The sequence below is a fragment of the Festucalex cinctus genome, chromosome 12 (genome assembly GCF_051991245.1).
Source record: "Festucalex cinctus isolate MCC-2025b chromosome 12, RoL_Fcin_1.0, whole genome shotgun sequence".
Classification (NCBI taxonomy): domain Eukaryota; kingdom Metazoa; phylum Chordata; class Actinopteri; order Syngnathiformes; family Syngnathidae; genus Festucalex; species Festucalex cinctus.
The window spans coordinates 54,384-79,026 of record NC_135422.1 but is presented as its reverse complement, the minus strand read 5'-3'; the positions used below and the strand labels follow the sequence as shown (position 1 = coordinate 79,026).

At 39.4% G+C, this 24,643-nt stretch overlaps 1 long non-coding RNA gene across 2 annotated transcripts in view; it reads left to right on the top strand.

The window, feature by feature from the left end:
* The window catches only part of LOC144032207 (uncharacterized), a 59,396-nt gene extending 35,001 nt beyond the window's left edge, over positions 1-24,395 (top strand). For both annotated transcript variants that reach the window (XR_013287716.1, XR_013287717.1), the window contains one exon: positions 23,265-24,395. This is a non-coding gene — a long non-coding RNA (uncharacterized LOC144032207). The remainder of the gene's footprint in view (positions 1-23,264) is intronic.
* Positions 24,396-24,643: the final 248 nt, after the last annotated feature.

The window sequence follows — 24,643 nt, the reverse complement described above, 5'->3', positions numbered from 1 at the left end:
GAGAATGATGACTTAAACCAGCTTTTTTTCAGGCTGATACCAGTACTGTCATGACTCGGGTCATGCAGGAGTAATGTTGGGGTCTTGTCTCATGTCTGGGGTCACGCCTGGGTTAAGTTTGAGTTGACCTAACACCCAACAGGTCATGAACTCGTCTATTTTGTACTGATGTAACCATCATCCAGTTTCAACTAGTTTTAGGCTATGTGATGTCAAGAATATTTCATGCTATGTGATGTTATGTGGCGACAAGAACCTTTAATGCTATGTGATGTTAGGTGATGGCTTGGCGACTCGTGATTCTCCATGCATTCTCGTTGTTTTTCGTTTAGTCAAGTTATGCAAATAAATAGTTAAAAACCTAATTTGTGTCTGCGCTTTGGGATCCAACCCGTCAGCACACGACAAGTACAAGTATTCAACTTTTGAGTAGTTACCAATAGCGATAACAAGTTTAGATAGAACTAGTATTTTTGAGACAGAAATGCAAAAAAAAAAGAAAAAAAGAAAAAAAAACACAATGGCTGGTAATCTTAAAGAAAGATATACCATATTTTTCCAAATATAACGTTTTTCCTGAAAATTGCATGAAATTAACAGCAATTTTCTAATCTTATTTCTAGTTCTTGCCAATAGACATTTTGAGTTGAATGTTTTTCTTTTTCAATGGGCAAAAGTGTTTTATAAAATAAATGAAGACAATTCTATTTATTGTTTTTTCTTTTTTTCTTCTTCTTTTTTTTTTTTTTTAAATGAAAAGACCTCAAAGTGCAATTTAAAGCACATCCCTTTCCTTTAAACATGGAGAATGAATTACAAAGTGGCCTTGGTCCAGAATATTGAAAAAGAATTAAAGTAAGCTAGGTACCAGCCGTCAATCTCATTTACAGTCACCAGCCACAGGAACTTGTTGGTAATGCTAACAGCTAGCTGCTAGCAACTTACGTCGGAGACTTAACGGCATAATTAATTAAACAGTTTCTTAGCGTCCTAAATTAGCGATTGATATGAGTTCTCGATAGGGTTGTATTGATGTTGGTGGCAACTTTAATGCAAATCAAAACTATGAACATCTAAAAGGGAAATCAAGCTAGCCATCACACCACGACTTACTGGTCACAAGTTTAAAAAAAGAATAGAGGTGTAAATGTTGTTCAAGTTCAGAATTATACACGGATATGCGGGGGAATTCAATGTTGCAAAGCAGCCAAAAACATTTGCTCCTTGGTAGAGGTAATGAAACAATAAAGTATCCAGCCGCTGTTGTGTTAGCCTGGCGACTTGACAGGTACTTCCGCTGCCATGACATTCACATTAACTGCTTTTAATGGGCCCGTTTGTTGTTTTTTGTTTGTTCCCAATGAGTAGCAACCTTTCAAATGTAGCCTAAATTAAACTTTATAATTGTTACTCATTAACACCCAACATTGAGTCACATGAAAGGAGCTTCTCAAATTGCGCTGAAGCAGACGAGAACAAAAAAAAAAAAAAAAAAAAGAGAGCAGGTAAGTGAGCGGAGAAATGTCCGAAGGTTGGCAGCCAACCAAGCCCATATTGAATGGCACCTAACAGTTTTAAATCAAGCCTGTGTGCCCAGCATCTGATGTGGGAGGGACTGGGAAAGGCTTTCTGTGAGCGCACCGGGAGATTTTTATATTTGAGAGTTATGTGTGTGTATGTGCGTGTGCGTGGACAATGACAGTATCTGTTGTGCCAGAGGAACTGATGAGCAGGTGGTCTGAGTGGGATTCAGCATACTCTCTCTCCCTCCTATTCACACTCGCACTCATCTTTCTGCTTCTGTGTGTCTGTCTGTCTGTCTCTCAGGCAGTCTCACTCTCCTTTTTTATGGATCTTTTTTTTTTTTGTAAAAATAGAATATAATATACTAGTGATGCCTTGCCTTTTGCACAGGTACAGAACAGTGCACCTGCTCTTTTCCTCCAAAGGGGGGAAAAAAAAATCAATGAAAGTTATTTTCCCAAACATCAATTCTAATTTACTCAATTAAATTTCGATTCACAAGAGTTCCCGTTCAATTCTGTTTCAATTTTTTTCCCCAATTCAATTCACTTCAATTCAATCGGATATTGATTAATTATGGCACATCAATTCTTCTTAAATGTCAAGGACATGATTAAAAACTCCACAAATAAATACATTTTGCGGAGGCAGTAACTGGTCAAATGATTTAGTTTATTAATGAAAGTAACACGTTATAATCACTTGTGTTACACAAACATTGACATCAGCAAGTATAAGATGTAAATATTAATAATCTAATTCAATAATTGTAAATATAAATTAAAAAGATTCTGAATTGTCATAAATGTAATAAAATATCATTAAATTATTAATGTAAAAAGTAAATAAAAAAGTCAGATATACTTAAAAATTGCCTTTTAAAATGTTATTTTTTTATGGGAAAAGAGATATATAAAATAATTGATTCATGGTTTTATGAATCGATATCAGGCTTGAAAAGGACAATGATTTGGTATTGATTATTCTTTTTTTTTTTTTTTTTTAAACCCAGGCCAACAATAGATTCATATCAAACTAAAAATATTTACTTGCATTATTATTACAAACTATTTTTGTACTATAATTGCTGTGTACACTGGGGAATTTTTGTTGAGTTGGGTTGAGTTGTTTGTCTCTATCATGGTGTTGTTTTTTTTATTATTATTATAGGATCCCCATTTCATTAAAAAGAAAAATATTGTACTTAACACGTATTTTATTGTATTATAAAACATTTCAAATAGACATACAATTAAATATGACAGAAACAGGCAAGACTGCAATGTTTATTTAACACTTATGTTTTTACAAAGTGTATGACATTTGTAATTGTAAAAGTTCATGTGTTTATGTTTATGTTTCTGGAGTGTTCTGAGGGTTGTAGCATTTGATGCTACTCAAGCTGTAGGGGGGGAAAAAACTTGACTCGCTAGAAATAAAATGACTGCAATTTTGGACTCAGCATGCCAATTTTAGTTTTAATCGGCATAAAAATCTAACATCATATTTTTTTTTTCAACCAGTGTTTTTTTTATAGGTGAAAACAATTTATGGAATATTGTTCCATATTATACAATTATATTAGACTTGACTTTATTAATCCCTTTGGGATGGCTCCTTCTGGGAAATTTACATGTCCAGCAGCAATGAGAACAGATCATAAAATAAAAAAATAATTCAAACGATCAATAAATAAGGTTATTACACCAAAGATTGAATTAATAAAGATAATAATAAAAATAAAAAAAATAAAAATTCAATCAATCAATAAATAAGGTTATTACACCAGAGATTGAATTAATAATAATAATAATAATAATAATAATAATAAAATCAATAAATAAGGTTATTACACCGGAGATTGAATTAAATAATTTAAAGTACAGTAAAGTGCCATAAATACAGACTTTCCATATTATATCCCTATTAAATTAATAAATAAATACAGTGTAAAAATGTCGACTGTAATGGAAATTTTATAACAGGAGTTCCACAATAGAATCGAGTGCACTGTATGCTAATCAAAACAGAAACTTTTAGATATTGTACAAGAAATTACATGCCGAGTCCTGACATTTAATATTTTGACTCACATGCTTGAATGTGTCTTGCATGTTGCCATCAATAAATGAGTACAGGAACTCTCCTCTTCTATTACAAAGGCAGTGCACTGTTACATGACTCAAAGGACAACACGCACGCACACACTTTTGCATACCATCACTGCGCAGATGTCTGAGTCCATCGATCGCCTCAGTGACATGCTTCAGCGGTGTCCCATTAAGCTGCTGCACACGCGCGCGCACGCACATGCACTCAGCGGTTCTAATGTGACCTGTTTGCTCATGCAGCATTGTTGACCTGTTTGGACAGTGACCCAGTGAGGAGGATCAGGTTGTCATCTGCTGTCGTGTCCTATGTCTTCTTTCCTCACTCTCAAGGTCATAGAGATGTTTTGTCTTTTGTATATGTGTAGAAGTATGAGAATTTTAAAATTTATCAATATTCCATATGAAGCACAAAGTCTTCAACAACAATCAATTCCATTGCAAAATTGGGGCTCGTTTGAACTTTTTCAATGCTGATAATGCAAAGTAATTCACAGAACAGCACTTTATCTACATTGATACAATGCACTTGAAATGAAAAGTTATTGATTGGCATGATTAATTTAAAATGATCATGTGACCTTATTGAAGGCTTTTTAAAGGGTCTGTCTGCCGGCTTCACTCAGGAAAATGCACAATTTGAAAGCTCGCACGGATTATTATTATTTTTTCACTAACTCACTCACAGAAGCTTACATGTGTGAATGAGTGAGTGAAAAAAAAAATCCGTGTGTGCTTTCAAATTGCCGCGGGAGTGACGTCACGCAGCTGACACGTTCGCCCGGCCTCATTTGCGACACGCCACCCCCCGCTCTGCGATTGGCTGGAGGGGTGTAAACACTGTCTTTCCACAGAAACGGCCCGCTGTTTACAAAACAAACACAAAATGGCAAAATACAGGCTGGGGGTGTGGGGGGGTTAGGGCAAAATCACCCCCATACGTTATGAAAAGCCCATATCTATAAATTGAGAAGTAGTTCGTTTGTTTAAATTCTGTATTTAAAAAGTGCATTTTACTGAGTGAAACCGACAGACAGCCCCTTTAACTCGTCTTCAAGGAACAAAACGACCTTGTTCCTTTCTGCAGGTTTTGTAGCGTTTCGCACAAAATACAAACCACTGTTACCACCATGAAATTATGGCAACAAAAAAAAAACATTTTGATGGAGTCCGTTACATTGAGGCGTTCAAATCGAGAGAAAAACTCTGACTTTGACTGAGGCCGTGCTTGTGAAAGAAAAATCATTTCACGTGATCTTTGTAAATAAAACTTTGCAATAGAACCGGACTCGCCTGGGGGAATTCATCATTGGAGGATTTTGATATATGAGCGTAACACTGTAATAAAATTTCCATCAAGGCTGAGGGCTTGTTGATATTCATTGGACGTTTTGTGACCTAGTAAATCCGAGATCAATGACTGCTGCACTTAAGGAAATGAATTGGAAGATTTATTTGTACCACCATCAGAGAGCGAGCGAGCGAGAAAAGGAAGGTCAAACATGCTGATGTAGTTGTGAACTTGCTATTGAAATGTTAGGTATTGCATTTGAGCTCGTTTTGGATTATGGCTTCGGACGTAAATATATATTTTAAAAATTATACAAAAATATGCAATGCTAACATTAGTAACTGTAACTGCTCTACACCTTGAGCAGGTGTGTCGCAGCATGTGGTCGAAGTGAAGCCCCACGGCCGGCCTGTTAGCCAGCTAGTCAGCCACTCACTCAGTCACTCACTCAGTCAGTCCTCCAGGCTGTCGGGCACACGGGAAACCGGAGCACAGCTGTCCGAGCAGGCCTCCATTATCCAGCCTCATCTATTGATTCACCCTGTGGGATTTTTTTTTTTCTTCTCCCCCTTTTTTTTTTTTTTTTTTAGCATGGGATCATCTGTGAACACACAGCAGCACGTGCACATGCATTCACCTGCAGTATTGTGTACCCATACAACACACACATATCCATTTTCACGGACACTGATGTAGCTGTTCAGATTTTTTTGTTTATAGTATTTTTTTTTTTTGCTGCTCGCTGTATGTTGTTATCAAACGGTCCAAAACAATCAGGTTAAGCAATGCCTTCTCTGTTGGCTTTAAACACCGTCAGAAGTGCTGACTGACATTTGCAACCGCGATTCCAATATTTGTCTCATGAAATTGTTTTATGGATTCTATTTTCTTCATTTTGCAGTATTTTACTTGCTTGTCCGCACCGCTTCCTGCAAGTGGATGTGGATGATAGTTCGTTCATTTATTTATTTATTTATTTATTTTGTACAATCAGATTTCAGCCTTTTTATGTTGCTATGTCAATCCAATTTACTGGCCTCTTTAACTTAAACTATATGTTTCACCAACAGGATTTTATTTATTTATTTATTTCAGCAATCAGTTTTCAAATTTGTCATTAATGTCCAACACATACATTTTTCCCCATTAAGAAATTGGTTTGTCAAAGCTATACTTGTTAGAGTCGACATCTACTAGCAAAACGACTGTAGCATAATAATATAATGTTAATAATCAGCATCAGTGTTGAATATGATGTATGTTATTTGCATTTCCCCTGAACTTTTTAACTGTCCTGTTGACTTAGGTCAACTTCCTCTGTGTTTTCATATAACCCGCTTACTAGAATACTCATCTACTTTCAGGAATAATATTCAGGTAAAAACTCGGGATTTAACGTACTATAACGAGTATATCCTATATTGTATTTGGCTGTTCGTAAAATAGATGTTTTTTTTTTGGTTTTTGTTTTTTGGTTTTTTGTCTTTCCAGTAAATACATTTACAAATTAAGCCACATCACTGAAAGTAATACCGGTAAGGTTTTATTTTATTTTACATTTCATTCAAAACACAACTATAAATCATGCATCAAACAGAAACCCTAACCAAACAACGTTTTCCTTTGCATCCGCCCACATATAAATTGTATATGGGCAACCCCAGCAGCAGCGATCAAACAAATAATCAACAAATGTATACAAACAAACCAACAGTTACCGTATGAGCAAGTGTAAACTCCAGATGATCATATGATTAATGTATCTGCTCCATGCATACGCCCTTCACTATTATTGCACATGAATAATGCATGAGCCCCAGCCTTTGTTTATGGTATGATGTAAAGCATGGCCCTGCCAGTGTTATGCCTTCACGCCAAGAAACGCCTCAACGTGCTCCTTCCAGCCTCTCGTTCCAGATCTCTGCATGCGTACTGTGTCGGGATTGTCTCATTCCTGCGCTCTTACTCCACTGGCAGTGGGCTAAACAAAGCTTTGCATTAGAGGATGGAGGGACAATTGTGGTGGGGAATAAAGTTAATGAATAATAACAGTCGTTAATCTCTGATGGAAAACATCTTTTCATATGAAAATCTGCAGGTTGATCTCACAATCCGCCACACTGTCAATCTGGAATATGGAAGCCCTGGAGGAAAAGGCTCTGTAATCTGTTCTAAATCTGTGTTCCCCCCCCCCTCCCTTTTTTTGAACAATATCCTCAACAGCAGCTGTTCAGCGTGCCCGCTTGTTTTCATCACCGTGGATTGCCTTTGAACATCACCTCTAATATTTAAAGTGTCTTCCCCAGCCTCAAAGTAGATGATAGGATGGCCATTTACGGATAGTGTACACTTGCATAACTTCAGTTTTTTTTTTTTTTTTTTGTTTTTTTTTATCTTAATGTAATAGAAATTATGGGAATAATTATAAACATTTTTGTTAAAGAATACAAAGAAGAATGAAAACAGAACTACAAAGAAAGCTTACTGTATTGTTTGCCAGATGCACACAAACACACACAATGGCCAAGATGTGTTGTGCAAATCAGCCTCCGTCAGTTCTTCTTGCGTTTGTTCTTTCTTTTAAGTCAGGAATATTTGTGGAGTGACTAGACATCCTTTTTTTTTTTTTTTTTTTTTTTCCTCTGGATTTTTCAAAAGCATCTGGCTGTAACTTTCATCCTTGAATGATCAGCAAGAGTTCTTTCACCTTGCCATATGACCATAGTGGTTTATGGGTGTCCAAACTACAGCATCTAATCCATAACACTAACATAACAGTAATTTTAATAAAAAGGTGGCAGGGGGTCAAAATGTGCCTTGTATTCTTTCATTTTTCTGTTTGCGGCCCTCACAGTAATAAATTTGGGCAATCACTGTACAGTCTACAAAAGTAGATTTTAGACTTGAAAAGAGCGGGTCTAACTTAGGGTGCAGGTGGTGTAATGTGATATCGGTGTATTTAAACGAGGCCTAGGCAGATTAATTCTGAGCTCTGCTGACGTGTGTGGTGGATATCATATTGCTGACTAACTGTATACATCAATTCATTCAGCAAATTATTGTCATTATCATCTCAAATTATCATCTAAAGGGGAAGGCAACCCCCCAAAAATTGTTACAATAATGTCTTACGCAGCCCCACTATTCTAAACACAGTATTCTGATTAATATTGCGTTTGTGGAGTATAAAGAAGCAACTAAATCCATCCGGTTTTCCATCTTAGGAGGCAGCCATTTTGCCACTTGCTGTCGACTGAAAATGAAATCTCAGATGCTCAGGGCTCAAGTAACGACCAATAGCAGCACAGCTTGCCAATATCACATGACCAAACTCAGAGGGCAGGTGACCTGTGATTGGTCGTTACCTGACTTAGGCTATTAATTTAGGAGGATGTTATGCTATGCTATGCTATGCTATGCTATGCTATGTTGTTATGTTTCTGGCACTGCTATCTTGTTAAAGGTCATAAATGCATTAAAGTGGAAGGCAACCTTAAACATTTCTTGGCAATAATGTTATATGTAACTTTACTAGTCTAAACATGAAATTCTGATTAATACTACATTTGTGGAAGGTGAAGCAAAATACGGCCATTTTTAGCCATCTCAGAGGGCGGCCATTTTGCCACATGCTGTCGACTGAAGATGACATCAATGTTTCTCAGGGCTCAGGCAACGACCAATCACAGCTCACCTATTTTCTGAAGCTGCACTGTGGTTGGTCATTACCTGAGACCTGAGCAACATTGATGTCATCTTCAGTCGACAGCAAGTGGCAAAGTGGCCGCCACCTGACATGGATAAAAACGGCTGGATTTTTCTGCTTCATATTCTACTAATGCAATATTAACCAGAATGCCATATTTAGACAATAGTTGGGGCTGCATAGAAGATATTATTGTCAAAAACAACATTTTTGGGGGTTGACTTCCCCTTAAAAGTTAGAAATTGCATCCCCCGGCAAGCGTCCTATTTTTTGCTAACAAATAGGGCCATTTCAAATCTTCGGAGCAGGCGCACTTAAAGTCTACCATCAGCCTCCTCGGGCTCTTGTGGGACTTGTAGTGGAGCCACACAGCTAGCAGGTGTTAGCCAGATTACACACTCCAGGAGCCGACGCCACCACGGATGCCTGTTTACCTCAAACACACTCGTGGTTCATCCCTCTATCTCCTAGCGGGTGAGGCCTGATGTGCATACAAGAGGTTATCCGCTCCGAGGCAGATGCATGTCGACGTGTGGCAGCGTTTGCGCATGAGGGCTCGCATTGTTGCTAAAAAGAAGAGCGTGACGAGAGTCTGCTGTGGATATAATTAATAGGCCGCATGCGGCTGCACCAAATGTGTCACAGTGAGGGGAAATCAATCGATGGAATCTGTCGGAATAAAGGGAGTGTGTGTCTGGGTGCGAGGGAAAGAGGGGGGAGGGTCGATTAAAATGGTGTAAGAACGGAGATGAATCACAGGAAATGGGACAGGGACTGTGTGTGAGTGTGAAAAAATGTAGTCCAGAAGATGGAGGTAGAAAGTTTGCCCCAACTGAAGTAGTGTCCATACTTTGCCACCCAGAGATTTGCCGTCTTCCCAGGGCCCAAACCCTGCAGACGCCCTGTTTGTACCGAGTGCATATCTAAGTTTGAAGGCAGGGGAGGAAATCACTAGAGATAAGAGCTGGATAGAGAGCTTTGTGTTGGACAGACTGGCAGCACACCGAGAGATGCAGCCTGTCACCAGCTGCAGGGTCCTGTGATTGCGCGTGTGCGCGTGCGTGTGCGTGGGCCACATCCAGGCGCAGTCGCTGATAGTGCTGCCAGGCGCCAGACACCCATAGATGAGACAGGGAGCGTTATCACAGACCGCTACTGCCTCTGCCCTTGGAAGTCTTAGAAACACAAGCATACATCCATACATGCAAATAAAAACACTAATACTACTACCACTACCACTACTACGACTACTATTACTATTACTATTACTATTACTATTACTATTACTACTACCAGACCCGTCACCAGAGCCCAGGCTTAAGGGGGGCACATGAAATGCATGGGCGGGCCCAATTATTGTGAATACCATACTGACAGCATTAACTTGGCCAATATATTTGGATAAATTTATGTAGCACTGTCGTGCATCTATCCATTGAATGGCGCCCGCTGACAGTTTTATCATAGACCGCATTTACAGTACACACACATAAAGTAGACTGCAGTGGCGTCGTGAGTACGTTGACGCCGCAGCCATATTGGATGAGGCAAAGTGAAGCTATTTGTAAAGATGCCTCCTTCTGTTTCTCCTTGTAGATGTATCATAAAGCCACAACTCATTGGATTAATAAGGAATTATTATTACCTTTGATTATATTATCCTATTCAAAGTCAATCTTACTATTTTTGCCGATGTAATGGCAAATACAATTGCCACATCCAATAGGGCGGATGCGCTGACATATTGCTTCGAACGGGCCACCTGTTTGAACGGTGTCGGCAGCAGAATTAAAAAGAAAAAAGGAAAGCAAAATCCTACCTCATTGTAGATGCCAAAACGATATGTGGGTCCCGTAGGTTTTTTTTTTTCCAAGTGACTCTTTAGTTGGTGACACGAAAGTAGTTTGTAGTATGTCCCTCCTCACTTGTCTTGTGCGCCAGCGTCCTCAGAAGCATACAGCTTCACTTGTACAAAATGTACGACTCTTGCATTGCACGCCAACATTGACATATTTGTCGCGTATGCGTATAAATCAGCGTAAGGCATATCTAGCATTATTTTCAGTAAAACTGTGATGGCTGTTGCAGATATCTACAACTATTTCTTCATATTGTGACATCTTGCAAGAATGCCGCCAGAAAACGTTACTTGGAAATGTCACCCTTTTTATTTGTCTTGTACAAACGGCCACCGTTGGCCGTAGCCGAAAACAGGAACAATTCGGCGAGGGGCGAGCATTAGAAGCAATGAACTGAAGCAGCTAACACAAACGTAACATACCTCCGACACCGCGAGACCTGTGTTGCGTTTACTGACACTCGGATATAAGAGTGCTAAACCGAATGAATGGAAAAATATAATGATAAAAAAGGAGAACCATTTTAGAGATCCATGCCTCAAATGGGCGGGCACAATCATCTTGGTGGGCGGGCACGGACCCCTATGGCCCGCCCATGGTGACGGGTGTGACTACTACTACTACTACTTCGACTACAACTACTACAACTACTACAACTACTACTACTATTACAACTACTACTACTATTACAACTACTATTACTATTACAACTACTACTACTACAACTACAACTACAACCACAACCACTACTACAACTACAACTACTACTACTAATGTGTTCATGTACAAGTTTTAGATCTTTTTTTTTTTTTTTTTTTTTTTTTTATGTGTATTGTGTGCATTATTTAAAAAACACCATGGGCGTGATGTCATTATTCTGCTTTGTATCAACATAAATCTATTAAAAATCACATTTAAAATCATCCCCAAAGGCTCATGCATTAAATGATTTACCAAAGACTAAAACGAAGGACATTTTTGCTATAATTATAGTTTTATTTTAGTTAGTTTTGTAAACATAAAATGTACTTTAAGTTAGTTTTCTTTTTTTAGAAAAGCATCTTCGTTTTTATTTTATTTCGTTAACGACATTGTTTTTTGAATTTCAGTGTTATTTTTTCCGTTAGTTTTAGTTAACTAAAATAACCTTTAATAGCACCTGTGTTTTTCGGAACCCCCCTTTCTTACTTTGACCATCTCCAAACATTTTTGTTTTTATTTTCTTTGAACTGAGTCAAATGCCATTTTTAGCATATGTCACGGGCCACTAAAAAATGGACGGCGGGCCGTAAATGGCCCCCGGGCCGTAGTTTGGACACCACTGTTTTAGATGTTTCCCTCCTCCAACACACCTGATTCAAATAATCAAGCTCAGGATCCCATAAAGCAGAAGAATGAGCAACATTCCCTCGTCAGGGGTTACCACAGTGGGCAACTCCCTAACTTGCTCAGCACAAAACATGTGTCCAAAATGGCGACCAGATCCAGTCTTTAACCCCATCAAAATAATTAACCCAACTTTGGGTAAAAGTAACCCAATCTGCTCAAAAATCCACATCGAATCCAACGAGTGGGTTAGAGAAACAATCCAGGGGGAATGAAAACAACGAGATGCGTCGAAGAGGTGTTATTTGGTCTGAGGAACTTGCACCCGCGGCCCGGAGCTTGTCTGATCTCTGTAACCGCCCTCGCCGCCTCCCCGTAGTAAACAGTCCATTAGCGTAGTGCTCCAAGGTAAACATATTTACTGGCTGGTGACGACTTGCCAGTGTGGCTTGTCGAGCCCTGTGGCAGAGGGGATTTCATTAAGCGGAGGGCAGGGGGAGAACGGAGGAAATTAATGTGCCATTCAAGATGATTTCTTTGTTTCCCATCAACATGATCACAGACAGGCCGCGGGGAAGAGATGATTTACGCACACAAAGGGAAGAGACAGGCAGAGAGCGGGAGCGAGAGCAAATATCAAAAGGCTCCCAGTGCGTGAAATGTCTTCCTTTTGGTGATATTAAAAAAAAAAAAAAAAAAAAAAAAAAAAAAAAGAAACCTTGTTGGGATTCTTGTTATGGCTTGAAGAGCTGGAATTGTCTTCAATCAGAAAAAGCTTTCTTGTTTGTCATAAAGAGAAGGAAGCGTTGCAAAAGCACCAACAGGCACATTATAATGCATTTTTTCTCTTCCACACAGTAATCCAACCAGTGCAGTGATGTCCTGCAGTCTCATTCAGGAACCTTTTATCAAAATGTTTTTCTCTTGTTTTGTTGGCAGCCTGGAGCTCGTCATTCTGTTATTACTGCGCTTCACGAGTTAATTGTCTAATAACTACTTTCGGTTTAATATTGGCAGATTTGTTGTTTATTCACGGAGACACACGGACATCTTGTTGGAGTCAGTTGATTGATTTGTTTGCAGAAGAATATAATGGCAAATACAGTCAAACAAATACAAAACATTAAGACACGATTCATCAAACAATTCTCAACAATCAAATTATCACAACGAAAAAACTCTGCCAACAAACGAGTGCAAAATTAATTGTATGTCTTAACATAGACTGGACATCAGGGATGTAACGATATCCAAACATCACGATACGATATTATCACGATATGAAGGTCACGATACGATAATTATCACGATATTGTGGGGGCGTTGGTGATATTTAAAAAAAAAATATCACAATATTGTAAAAAAAAGAGAGCTCATACTAAAAAAAAAGCACAATATTGTGCTTTTGTACATAACAGCAATGCATATAAACCACCTACAATCTCTAATAACAATATTGAGGCACTTACTTGCTAATGCAAGCACACATTGATCGCTTCACAAGCAAATTAGGTTCCCCTTCATTTGACAATTAGCATAGAATTTAAACATAGAAGGCCAAAACATCCCTAATAAAAATTAAATTGCACTAATAAACTAGCCACTAGAGGGTGCTAGAACTGCACAAATGCAAATCAACCTGACTTTTCTAACAGATGTGTTCCTTTTAAATATTGTGAACATGACGACGACGATATTGTGGCAGTTTTAATATCGCGATATCACGATATTGCCCTTATTGTGACATCCCTACTGGACATATCAAGTGACACTGCAACATCAATTTTTATTTGATTTCTTTTGGTTGCATGGCACTTTGTGAGTGATGTGCTGGGTTTAGCTAGGCTGCATTTAAATTACCTCCATACACTTTATAATCACACACATACACAAACGCACTTGCACGCAAAACACACACTTATTTTCAGATGGCCGGCTGCTTTGTGTAGTCGGTGACCTTAGACAGTGGAGCAGGTGTTTCGGATATGATAACATCATGACAGAGAGCACAGGTGCGACAATACACAGACAGGAAGGACACACAAACGCACGCACACGATATAGCTTTTTGTTCACGCACTAAAAGACATACAAAATGTTTTGAAATAATGTCATTACTGGACATTTATGAAAAATGCACTCACAAACTGTGGCATTATTTGACAACTACTACGGGATATTGAATGGGATATGTGTGGCTGTCATAATAACACGAATCCATCTATCCATCCATTTTCTTAACCGCTTGTTCCTCACAAGGGTTGCAGGGGTGCTGGAGCCTATCCCAGCTGGCTTCGGGCAGTATGTGGGGTACATCCTGAATTGGTTGCCAGCCAATCGCAGTAATAATAATAATTAGGGATGTTCGATACCACTTTTTTTCAAACCAATACTGATACCGATACTCAGACCCTCAGTACTCACCGATACCGATACCAACTGCCGATACCAGTAAAATTATTTTGACAAATAAAAAAAATCACTAAAAGATATTTTTAAACAAATATATTTCCTTTAATTTTGTCAAAAAAAACCAAAAAAAACAGCACAGTCACTCTTCAATAGTATTTAACGCTCAAAATAAAACGCAAAAATGCTCTTTTAGTTTAAGATTCACAATTTTGAAGTATTTCCAAACCGGTGAAGTTTTGGTGAAAAACTGCTGCAAGCTAGCGCCAATTACAGGCAAGGAGGACTCACTTAACGTCTTCCCCCTCTGCCATCGGTCGCTTGTTCTCGTCTGCGTCACGAGTACTCGAGTACTTGAAAAAAGGCTGGTATCGGCCTGATACCGATACCTGGTATCGGTACTCGCCCATCCCTAATAATAATAATAATAATAATAATAATAATAATAATTAATAGTAAACAATGCAAACATAATTCCCACTATTCACAATTAATTATTAGATTTAATATAAAGAAATATCTTTATATCACTTTAAATAAAAATTTAGATTATTGTTCTTAATATTGTCAACTGGGGTAAATCAAATGGTTGTACTTAAGTGAACAAATAGTGAACAAATTATCCAATATTAATGTAGGATTCTTATAAAAAAATAAAATAAAAATAAACTTATGCACCATTTAGTGCTGTTAGTAATGTTTTTAGTAAGAGAAAATCATGTTTGTAATGGCATAAATAATTCCTTCTGCAGCATTTCGCAGTAGATCTCGTTGTGCAAGTGTGCCGACAGATGTGATCTTGTCTTGCATTATCAAAGTGAAAGTTTTACATGGCAGTTTAGTGGGCAGAGGTAAAATTAAGGCTTTGCACATACGGGACAGACTTCTCTATCTGCACCATCAAGTGGAGAAAAGCAGTACAGCAGCGACTCCATTGACATTCCCCTCACAAAGTAATCCTTCTTCACGCAGACGTGAGAATGTAAGAAGATGATATTTAAAAAAAAAAAAAAAAAAAAAAAAAAAAAAAAACTGTCCATGTGCTTCTCTTGATTTGTCCACTCACGCTCCATATTTAAAGCCACAGGAAGGCATGCATAAATAGTTTCTGTAGGGCATCACACCATGAAAAACTGTTTAGAAGCCGCATTTGTATTTATTTGTAGTAGCCCCAGCTCACGAGCGGGGTGATGGTTTGTTGATATCACGCACGGCCCAGGTAGAACCTTGATAAGGAGCGATATGCAGACAGCCAATGTTTTGTCTTTCTCATCAAGCATGGCAGAGAGGATTTTCAGAGAGGCTGCACTGGCAGATGGGAGATTGTTCCTTCATGGATATTGTCTGTGAAACGCCTCGGAATATGTCAGCTTTATCTGTGTTAGAACATACCGAACATTTTTGCATGCGATACCGAGCTACCGGAGCTTTCGCCTCTCCCATCTGCGCCGTTGCAAACTCTATCTCCGTCCTGCAGCATCCCCGCCACACAATACCGAAATAACTCCACTGATCAGGGGAAGTGGCGCCGCATTGCCAAGTTGAGGCAAAATGTCTGAAATGCTGTGATATTGAGACGTGCTGCTGCAAGATAGATTATGGAGTATCACTGAGCTGTGTTTTATCCTTCCATTCCCCCATTCCTTGCGCTCTATCTCATACACACACCAGCCGACACGCATAATCGTTTGCTCTCGTCCCGTACGAGAGGTGTGAAAGGCAAATATATGCTCGCCTTCGACGCGGACAAAACGGTGAGGTCATGAGAGGAATGTTAATCAATGTTAGGAACACACTGGATCAGATCAAGTCAGTTTCAAATGTGAATTCCTTTTAAAGGACCATAACAAAAAAGTAACATTTTATTTGCTTTTTTTTTTACACATTTTCTTTTGGCTCTCTGGAGTACCTGACGACCAATCAAGTGTGAACTTATACAGCTAAATGTTTTTTTTTGTGAACTGCCAATGCTAAGAAATGCGTCTTTAAGCAAGCTGTTCAGATTATGGCCCTACTGTAACTTCACTGCGGTGCTAATTTGCATAATACGGTATTATGATGAGTGAATGAAGCTTCATGAAACACATGTTTTTTGTTTTGTTTTTTGTTTTGTTTTGTTTTGTTTTGTTTTCGTTTGTTTTCGTTTCTTTTCGTTTCTTTTCGTTTCTTTTCGTTTGTTTTCGTTTGTTTTCGTTTCTTTCGTTTCGTTTCGTTTCGTTTCTTTTCTTTTCTTTTCTTTTCTTTTCTTTTCTTTTCTTTTCAAGACTTGTCGTGTCGTGTCGTGTCTTGTCGCAAGTGCTTCATGAAGCTTCATTTTCCCATCACTAATTGGTATTGCATCAAATACAGTTGAGCATTCAAACTTGGTATCGTTCTGAAAAAAGTGACATCAAACATATTTTTTTTTTCCCCATGTTAATGTTCACAGCCTTTGCTCAGTATTTTGTTGATGCCCTTTTGGCAGCAATTACAGCGTCAAGTCTTAACGAACATGATGTCACAAAGTTGTAACATATTTCTTTCGGCAAGTTCGCCCATTCCATCAGATTTAAGTCTATGCTCCGTCTTGTTTAATTTTAAGGAGTCAAGTTTAAGTGCTGTAAATATTTCCTTTAATTTCTGGATGTACTGAGCGGCTGTACCGCTTCTCCCATAATTCACACGCCTGCTGTGGATAAACTTGAGAGCCCTAACCTCACCCTAACAAATGTTCTGGTCCAATAGACACTCATTCCCACTGACACACTTCAACATTGTCTAAAAGCTCAATTTTTTTTTTTTTTTTCGTACTCTCATTTGACCATGTGTTCCAATACTTCTGTCTATCTTGTATCTGTTCAAAAGCGTAAACGGACGCATCCCATGAGGCGGTGAACTCCCAAACCGTGACACGTTAGGAAGGGACAAGCAGACGCTGTGTGAAGGAGATGCAGCAGCCCGCTGATCAAGCGTCGTCAGTGTTTGAGTATCTTATCGAGGCTGTTGCCAGCTCAACCTGCCTCGATTGACTTTGTGTGTGGGGATTAGAAAAGGACCATGGCGGCTGATTATTTGGGTGAGTGAGTGGCTCTGTGTAAACAAACGTAGCTGGCCTTGCCGTTGTCTCGCTCACAACACGGTTGGCTGGCTCCTGACAAAACATACAGCAACTTTTATATTTATAGGCCTGCTTACATTTATTTTTTTAAATGCAAACATTTTTAACTCATTTGCTCCCAAAAACGTGTAAATACGTTTTTTATTAATGTTGTAAGTGTCCCAAAGACGTATTTATACGTTTTTTGTTTTGTTTTTTTTATGCTAGAGCATACAGAAGGCTTTGATGCAGCCTCTCAACTGCAAAGAACGGTTGCAGAAATGGTAGTTATTACACAAACGGCCAGCAGGTGGCAGCAGAGCAAAGGAGATCAACCAGGGCCATCTAGAAAAAAAGCTCAATTACTTAGAATTTTAAATAGATTTGTGAAAACTGATGAAACTTAGCTCGCTTCTAATGCTAATTGCTGCATAACGCAAACAGATAGAAACATATTTTTTTTCCTGATAAAAGAAGAGACTTTAATCTTTCTTTTGGTAGATTCCATGCTTTTCTAGCCATTGAACGAAATATTCCGTGGGCCTTGCAAAATCAATCCAAATCCAGTAAAACAGCCGGGAGCGAACGGGATTGCTTCTGTGAAAATGGCTGGGAGTGAATGAATTAATGGGTTTTCACTGTATATGAAAACACAATGTGTATGCTGCTGTATGGTGCTATAATACAGTATCACTTCTAGCTCAGGGACCTAATTTTAATATTTTATGCAATGATGAATATTTAAATTAATATATTGTGCACTGAGCTATACCGTTGTATGAATATGACCCAAAAAAAGATGCTTGGTGCATCGTGGGAACTCCACTGTCAGTCTTGGCCTAGTGACATAACTAAGGGATTACTCATGATCTCTCGCTGACTGTCAAAAAACACAGTCTTGCTTTTACTAAAGAAAGGGTACCCACACCCCTGGACCCAATATAAACATGAAACAGTTTCTCAAGCTCATACGAATGATGCTGTTGGAATGTGTACACTTGTGAAAGCCAAGAGGCATAACTGGACAAAAATGGTGTCGTAATGACAGCACAGTACTGTAATGTCATATAAACAAAAGGAAAATCTGGTGGAAGTTCTGAAGATGAACACTACGGAAGTTACAGTTCTTTATTCAACAATTTTAGGAAGATAAGGAGTGAAAGGCGCACAAAATTTTTGGCATTGGAAGCTAATGTAGGATGTCATGACCTCAGTTATGTGAGGTTTAACAGTTTAACTTCTATTTTCGGGCTCAAAGTACCTTCTTCTTTTCATAGTTTCTCAGACGTGCAGTTATAAATGTGCATTTGTGCCGTTGTGGGAGTGAACACAACCGACTTGCTTCCTCGCGTGTGAGTGTAATATGAGTTTAGTAGCAAAATCCAGCCGTTTTGATCCATCTCGGGGGGGCGGCCATTTTGCCACTTGCTGTCGACTGAAGATGACATCATTGTTGCGCAGGTCTCAGGTAACAACCAATCACAGCTCAGCTTCAGAAATTAGGTGATCTGTGATTGGTTGTGATTTACCAATCATGGCTCAGATTCAGAAAACAGGTGACCTGTGATTGGTCGTTGTCTGAGCCCTGAGCAACATTGATGTCATCTTCAGTTGACAGCACGTGGCAAAATGGCCTCCCCCTGAGATGGATAAAAAAGGGTGGATTTGTTTTCATCACTCATATCACTCATATGTAATATCAATTGGAATGCCGTGTTTAGATTGGTAAGGTCACATGTAATATATTATTTTCAAGAAATGTTTAGAGTTGACTTGACTTCCACTTTATAAAGGAAAATTTCAACATTTCTGAAAAGTTGTCCAGTATGATTAAATGAACTAATAATTGGTATCGGCCATGAAAAAAAAACATATAAGCTAAAACTCTAAACAAAAAATCAGATAAAGACAGAAAAATCGAGTCTTCTTTATCACACCTTTCCGGTTTGTATTTAATGCCAGCATATGGAGTGAGAGTGAGGCGTTCCCATGCAGCAGCCGTGAAGTTTGCAGCATCACCACATATCCATTCCAGATGCTGGCTAGACTGGCTGGAGCCGAGGGCCGTCATACTGGGGGCTGGATGGAGTTGTCTTTTCCTCCAGGTGTGATGCCTCACGCCGAGTCCCCCACATGTTGTACAAACACACAAGGGGAGGTGACAGCGCCGCTTGGGCTGCCTCCCCGCGTTCCACACATCCCATGCCTGCCTCTCGCGCCGGCCCACCCGACCGAGCGGCCACCCACCCAAGCGGCCGTCTCCTCGGGATGCGTTGCGCACACAAGACGGGTTCTTCCTTTGAGCGCTAATCTCTTATTTCATGCGTTTCCCCACTCGTGTCAGAACTCACGTCCCCTTCTGCGCTTGAACCCGTTGACGAGGGGTTACGTTCACACTGCTCCGGGCTCCGGACGGGACAGTTGTTGCTCTAGTAACCGGACCGTGTTCCACACTAATGGAGGACGTATTGAGCTTGTCGTATTTCAAGCCTGGTCAGCTTTAGGACAATACACCATCAGGGAGTGTCGGGTGGAGAAAGAAAACAGAAGCGGTGCTGTTTTGTGTTTGTTTTCCAGATCGATGTATTTTTCCCATAAAAGTGAGCAAAATGGAGTCCAGTAAGCTCGCCTGGCTGCACACTTTAGCAGTTTTACTTTTGCAAGTTAATTCTTCCATGGCAAATCAATCTCTCTCTCTTTTTTTCCTTTTTACATGAATTCCACCTACACTTTTAAGACTTTTCCATGGCTGGAACAGATAGACGCGGTCGGGGCAAACATTATTTGCAAGCCCACACAAAATATGTTGCCTCATGGCTCGAGCTGGACGACATCCAGCTTCGGCATAACTCGTATTTATGGGAACAAGGCAGCAATGTTCTTTATTTCTTTGACTGAAGACTGTCTGTTCTCATTAATGTTACAAGCTTATCGCTTTTCACTTCCTAAACATATCAAAATGAAGGAAATCTGTTCACTGTGAATCAATTTGGGACTTTTGACATGGATTAAAAATGCTGCAGCTTCTTTTTTTTTTTTTTTGGTTTGTTTTTTGCAGAAAGTATGCCTTTGTTCAACAACACCGTGTAAAAACAGTTACAAATTGCTTCACAGACACTAACAAACAAGCCGCATTATGCAAATACAATAAAACAATGATGTTATTGACATGTGAAGAACATAATTTAAGGTTGCGGAATGAAACCAAAACAAGAAGGTCTGATGCAAAATTAAACAGTAATTAAATAAATTCACAAGTCACAGTTATAGTCTCAAATATCAACATGGAGAGTTCCCGTAAAGGCTTGTTTGTGTAGTCTTCTGTTATGATAACTTTGCTGAGATTCTTTGAAACTTCCCATGGGCCAAAGTCACTAAATGATTTCCTCATGTGCGAAACTGTATTTTTGTGATTAGACAGACAATTACGATTTTTCCTCTTAAACGGTCCGAATAAGCCACCAAACTAAACTAAAAAGAATGCAAAGTTCAGATTTACTGGAGGAAATGCAAACTGATAATTACACATGAGAGGTTCTATTTATTTATTTTGAGAAATTTTGTTCCAAACTCTTTCCATGGGTCTTGACTCATTAATGGGAAACTCTTCACATGTCCAAAAATCCATGCCCGGATAAAAGTCAGGTCACTGTTACTTGTTATTATCAAGTCACTTTTTTTGAGTCAACAAGTTTTACCCCCTGTGTTTGTAATGACGCATACAATCCAACCTTCTTCGCCAAGAAAGTCGTTTGTTTTTTCCTCACTCGCTAATTGAAACTGACACCGCTAATCTGCTTCTTATTTGACCTTCATAGTCTATTAGTTGTCATGGTGGCACAACGTCATGCACTAAATGGCTTGGTCATTGGTATGGATGCTAAAAGCTGCTAGCATTTAGAATTCAGCGCCATCTGTCGTTAAAAAGTCACATTATTTTCTTATTTTCTGTGACAACTTTCAACATAAACTCAACTCTTTCTTGTAGTTGTCTATGGACCTGTTTTACATGGCAGGGCTTAATGTGCTATTCTTTTTTTCTTTTTTTTTCTTTTTTTTTGGCCTTTTAGTTAGTGATTATGAGGCTGCTACAAGGTTAGTATAAGGTCAACAGCTGCTACTGTGTTAGAAAAAAAACAAACATCCTTTTCTACTGCACTTCATGTGTTTTCTCTGTTCAATTTCTCCTCATTAGCAAAAATAATTTAGCAATAATTTTATTATTTTCATTGTATGTAATTCGATTGAATTGGGATAAAGTACTTTTACTTTTTACTTGTACTCAAATTGAGTACTTTTCTACTTTTACTTAGGTTTTTCCACAAATATTTTTATTTTTACCTAAGTATTTTTTGTACCTATGTCTGTACTTTTACTTTATATGTGTATATATATATATATATATATATATATATATATATATATATATATATATAATTTTTTTTTATTTTTTTTATTTTTTTTATTAATTTATTTTATTTTTTAACGGTGGATGAGTAGTTAGCACGTCCGCCTCCCAGTACTGAGGTCTCGGGTTCGAGTCCAGGCTCCGGCCTCCCTGGGTGGAGTTTGCATGTTCTCCCCGAGCCTGCGTGGGTCTTCTCCGGGTACTCCGGTCTCCTCCCACATTCCAAAGACATGCATGGCAAATTAATTGGGCGCTGTGAATTGTCCCAAAGAGTGCTTGTGAGTGTGGATGGTTGTTCGTCTCTGTGTGCCCTGCGATTGGCTGCCAACCAGTCCAGGGTGTAGCCCGCCTACTGCCCATAGCTAGCTGGGATAGGCTCGGGCACCCCCCGCGACCCTTGTGAGGATCAAGTGGTTCAGGAAATGGATGGATGGATTTTTTTCACCAACTAGTGGAGCAGCATAGAACATATTTTGGGTAAAAAAAAATAAAAAAAAAAAATCGGTTAACTACCTTATTAGGGTGGCTTGGCTCGGTGAGTGGTTGTCTCCCAAACCAGAGGTCATGGGTTCGATCCCATGGCATAGTGATCACGAAGTACCCCTTGAGCAAGGTATTCATAGTATTTTATATGACACACCAGATGCTTTTAATTATCTGATTCTGTGCAAAAACGTAAACAGTTTTAGTAATAACCCATACACTAGCTTCCTTGTAGAAGGCATTTAAGGCAGCAACTATTTTGTGTATGATCTGTGTGTGACTTGCTCTCATGTCCTTGTATTTCTTTCATGCTGGACCCAGAGAGGTTCCCGCAAAGAGCCGTTGTCCTTTCTGTAAACACATGCAGATGTGTGTACGGGCTTATCCAAAAGCTGTCCCTCTTGGATCTTCAACGCCTCATTACCCTTGCTGCCCACTTCCATTGTCCCAAAGTGGAGGCGGACTCTCGTCAAGGTGACCCAACAGACCCCAGGATGGCCACTAGGCCCAATAGGAGAGCATGTTTTTGTTCCTTGGCCACTATATGCTATAAGCGGTGCATTCGGCTGTGGGCCTTCTGCGTGCTGGTCTCATTTTTCAGCTCACAGCTGCCCCAACACCAGGCCGGGTGAAGGTGACCTCCTTCCTACCCTCAAGTCCAAACTGAGCCAAGATGACTTAAATCCTGGTGATGCAAGCGGCGGAATATTTTTGAACAGACTGTTGTTGTTGTTGTGGTATATAGCAATTAAAGGCATGATTAAAGTGGTGCTTTAACATCTACAGTGTTCAGACATATGCAGACGCAAATGTAACAGTTGTTGCTGAGTAATTGTAGCAGACTGCATGCTGTTTGAGCCTCTGTGCTCTCGCAACAACAGACTGACCAGAAACAGACCATTAACTGTACAGCTCATCTTCTTCTTTTTTTTTTTTCTTTTTTATCCTTGCGGACATCCATCTCCATTTCTTGCTCATTCGCACTCCGTCCGTCCGTCCATCCATCTCTCAATTCATCTCATTTGTCTCCCCCTCCCTCTGCATGGCTTCCTGTCAACCCCCCTCCCCCCCAAGCCCCTCCCTGCTCTCACACAGGACAGATTGGGGAGTCGTGATGGCGGTGCAGAAGATGAGCGAGGAGCTATTTATCCCAGACGGATCAGGAGGTGTGTGACGGAGGTGTGGACGGTTGCTGCAGGTCAGTGACGTTGGCAGGCGCCAGGCAGGCCGGCCCACATGGCTCGGGGACTGTGGGACTACAGACAGATGGCACCTGGTGGGTGACAAACAATTAACAAACCAACAAGAATAGCTGGATCGGCAGCATACCCACGAGCGCGGCACATAGCGAGAGAACGGGTGCATCTGTGCTCAGTACACTTTTTCACTCTTTACTTTTTTCCCTCTCCCCGACTCTTGTTTTTGTACATTTGCAACTTACCCCTACGTTTTCTCAACACAATCACACACACAAACACACACAACCCCTCTTGTTGTCACGCCGCTATAGAACCGTCTAAATAAAGCCGCACGGAGCATATGCAGCTAGCATATGTTTGTGTTTATTTCGGTGCACTTTGGAGAGCCCAACATTTCAACATTACATTTGATATCTGCTTAGATGTGGAAAGTTTTGAACTAACTAAGCTAACTAAGCCGCAAAATATTTACATCCATCCATATGTATGCGCACAGGATTTTGATTCAGTGCCATCCAATATCCGCGGTGATATAGATTAATTAGGCCTCCAGTGTCATTCACATGCAAGAAAACCTTTTTAGGGTATGTTCACACAAAAACAAATGAGTCAAAATGTTTGCGGTCTGAAAAGTTTACTTTATAGATAACAACAGTCAAAAACAACTCGGAACGCTGTAGTAGTGTGTAGGTTAGACCGGTAGGTGATTTTCAGCTTTTAAATAGCCTCTTCTTTCTTTAATGTTAATGACGATTTGTAAGTAATGTGCACTTTGCTAGCGAAAAATTTGAAACACGAACAAGAGTGCTTAATTCTGCCATTATGGAATGTACTCAAAAACTTCTTAGCCAGAATTGGTTAGCCTTCTATGTTGGAGACATCTAATTGTGGAGAGCCACTTGAGCATGTCTACATTTCTTAAAAACTATAACAGTATGAACATGGAACATGTATATGCGAGTCGAATTGTAGGTGACGTTTTGCTGCCTTAAAAGGCTAATCACTAATGCTAACTGCTATCGCTGATGCTAATCGCAAGTGCGTTAATGCTAATCGTGATTGCTAATTGTTAGCATAGTCTAATTTTGATGGTGTCTACGATAATTCACGTGTATGACGTGCATATATTGAATGATTGTATTTTCTGTTTATTGTTACACTTTCACAATATACTAGAAATATACAATTTCACTGCACACCAAGACTCTGTGAAGTTTGTTTATGAACGTTTAGCTGTTTGGATAAGCTAGCTCC